The sequence below is a fragment of the Diadema setosum genome, chromosome 11 (assembly GCF_964275005.1).
Source record: "Diadema setosum chromosome 11, eeDiaSeto1, whole genome shotgun sequence".
Taxonomy (NCBI): domain Eukaryota; kingdom Metazoa; phylum Echinodermata; class Echinoidea; order Diadematoida; family Diadematidae; genus Diadema; species Diadema setosum.
The window spans coordinates 25,509,142-25,512,704 of NC_092695.1; the positions used below are offsets into that span (position 1 = coordinate 25,509,142).

General features: G+C 34.6%; 1 long non-coding RNA gene across 1 annotated transcript; it reads left to right on the forward strand.

The window, feature by feature from the left end:
* The first annotated feature begins 764 nt into the window (after positions 1–764).
* Positions 765–3,162, forward strand: LOC140234767 (uncharacterized). Its single transcript, XR_011901651.1, has 3 exons — positions 765–1,052; positions 1,763–1,875; positions 3,043–3,162. It is a non-coding gene; the product is annotated as an uncharacterized lncRNA (long non-coding RNA).
* The last annotated feature ends 401 nt before the right edge of the window (positions 3,163–3,563 follow it).

Sequence of the window (3,563 nt, forward strand, 5' to 3'; positions counted from 1 at the left end):
AAACCGTGGTTCAGATCTTGGTTCAGACTTGAAAGCTATCTTCCACAATTCTAAGTGCGTACAGCACTGTAATCGCAATGCATGTGTCACAATAAGATAGAGAATGATGTTTACCTAAATTCATTGGCATGGAACCTCTAGAATTCTACTGCTATACTACCAGGTGTCTATAGATCTAGAATCCAGTGGTATAGTGATCCTGAGTAGCACCTACTGACCTAGATACTACTTAACCAGTGTATACCAAAAGTATAACCAGACTAGACTCTTAGCCTTGGTATTCTTAAACATATTATCATTAACATAAGTAGGCCTATCACTCATCAGTAAGGAAGTTAATAGGTCTTCTAAATAGTGCTATCTATCTAGGCAGTTAGTAGATTCTATAGGTCCATACTCCGATGCTAGTACCGCTTACACAACTTCTTTTAGCAATTTAATTGATGATGATGACATGACAACAGTTGATGATCAGAGTCAGACTGTGGCTGCTTCTCAGGCTGTAACTGTGATCAACCCGAATGTGAAGCCACAGTACAGTTGGTCTTACCAGATCTTAGGTAGATGTAGACCTTGCAACATGGATGCCTATCAACAAGATCTAGAACCTCAAGAAGTCATAATACCCCAAACTATAGGCTTACACATGTTGAATTGAGACAACTCAAATACTAGTAGTATGTCTATTAATCAACCCCCCCCCCAAAAAAAATAATAATATAAGGTCCTATATATATTTAAACTGCAAAAACATGTGAACTGATTTCAAATTTCATGCAGATTCTAGATATTGTGTGTAAAATCTTGTATAATCAAACAACAGTTTGAAAACACACTTTCTATTTTGTATTCACATTTTTATTAATAATGTTAGATATGGAACATCAGTCAGACTGCTACAATCAGACTTCTGCATCTCATAAAGCCCAGAGTCAGTTGCTGAACTTCACTGAACACAGAACCAAACTGCTGAACTTCCATCTTCTCCACAGCTAGACTGCTACTGAACTTCGTCGAGACTTATCAACCAGCATGGTCACCTTCAACAGAATGCAAATATTTTAGCTTATAATACTATTTTAGCAGACAACATATCTGTATAATTTCAAATACTACAATTGCAACATTATTTACATTTGGACATCAAATTGTCTCTGGATTTTTAGTTGAATAGTGTTAGACAGGAAATATTGAAAACAATGTTTGCTGTAATGTCCATCTTGGTAATTGAAAACAAACATTCTTATCCAGTGAATAGTGACCCTTCTAGAAACAACTGTTTTTTGCATTTTTTTTTTATTTCACTATCTGTAGAATATTACATACTGATCCAATTGAAAAGAGATAATTCATGGAAGGGGGAGGGGGTACCTGCATGTCTACATGTATCAAGCTCCTGAAACAAACTTTAGCAGTCACGTTATCTTAATATTGTAGGCCCTACTATGATTGTTTATTTACCCTCTCCCTTTTCTAGTAGCAAAACAACCTCATGCTCTTACAATGTTTGAAACAAGAATATTCGACATAGCTAATCATTTTAAACTGTGAAAAGTCCTATTTACAGCTTATGGATCAGTAGATACTAGTGAATTCAGTCTTTCAAAATCAATGGTAGGGCTTTTCAATTTGATTGCTATAGCTTGTTATAGCAAAGGCAAAGCACCCATCTCTAACATACTTTCTAATGTCCCATGTCCTGCACTATTGTTTTGTTTGTAAGATATTAACTGTTCTTGTATATTGAATAAACTCCAAACAGCCAAGGACCAGACAACATGTGAACTTCATCCACTTCAGAGTTAAGGACTGGGGGCAAGATGCAAATGGAAAAGTCAAGTGACAGTGTCATGGATATTCCACCATCTTCATTTGGTGTGTTAAATGATTACTTTTAGCTATTTAAGCAAGTTGAGAAATCATCTTATCTTGATCATCTACAGTTGGCAGCAAAATTAGTCAACCCCTCTCTTGCATGTTGGACACTCTGACATAATGAATTACATTATAACTGAGATTATTTCTAAATCATACAAGTGGTGATCAGATAGTTTGCTACAAGTAAAAAACAGATCAGTAGCCTTTGATTTGCATATAGTTACAAACTTTGATCATTCATGTATAAAGAGATATGGTCCAGTGAGCACATTTATGGTCATTATCAGTCCTTTCAGTGATCACTGAAATGCTTCGTTGAATATGGTTTCACTCAATGCTTTGATAGGTGACACAATATGATGGAATTTGATGTAGGATTCTTAATATTTCAATTGGCATTTTTCATTGTAAAAAGAATATTTAAATGAACTAATTTCTAGTGAAAGTTGCCACCATAGAGTTTGTACAGAGGTTTAGCCATGATATTAATAATTCAAAGTTTAAGTCATGTCAAAATGAATATAACCCAATGAAATGCTAAGAGTTATGTATAGAATGGCAAGATACTATTTAAAATTCCATAAAAACAAAAGAAATTAATCGTTATCATCAGACCATAACACGTCATGCTTCAGTGATCACAGAAAGGTCTGAAATGACCATAATGTACTCATTTGACCTTATCTCTTCATGCATGAACGATCAAAGTTTCTAACTATATGCAAATCAAAGATTATTGATCAGGTAGGCATTTGTCATAAACTATATATCTGTTCACCATATGATTTAGTAATTGTAATGTTATTCATTTTGCCATAGTGTCCATAATGCAAGGGGGTTTAATAATTCTGCTGCCAACTGAATAAAGTGAATGCTTGTTATTAATTTCCCCTCTCATTCATTACTAAAATTACCTCATACTCTTAAAATTTGCTAATAGGGGCTCATTACATAGTGATTCAAACTTTGAAAACTGGCAATTACAACTTGTTGTTCACATAATATATCTTACAAAATTGATATTCATTAATGAACATTTTGTTGTTATTGCTTGTTTTAATAAAGATGTACACTCATCTCAAATATTTTCTAACTATCACATTTGTGCATCCGATGTTTCTGTTTGTATGATATTTAACTGTTCTTATATTTGCACACCCAAAGGCCTGAAGAGAGCTGAACCTCACCAAGCCCATGGGACTGACAACTGCAGCTGAACTTCACCCAGGTCAGAGTCAGACTGCAATTGGACTACGAACTGTATAGCAGCATCTTATCTACGACAGAACACAGGTATGCATTTTTCAAATTAAACTTGAAAGTATAAAGATTTTACAAAATAAACAACTTGAATAACAGTTGAAAAAAGGCAACCTCTGTTGATGACATATCAGTTACAGGTAATTCGGTCTTTCTTATTTTAGGAATTATTGTAGACTTGGTGGACAAACAATGTCACCTCTATATGTGAACTGTTCCACACGAGAAATGAAGAAATTAGTGCATTCATACACCCCAGTTGGGAGTTGATTTAATGTTTATGTCTATATCAGCCACAATTGGGAATTCAGTACGGCTCACAAGAGTTGATTAATGCACTAACATAGCAATGCAGCTGACTTGTTGCATAACCCATTGAATCATCTTTCTGTTTATTTTGGAACTCCCAGCTTGCCTGACATAAG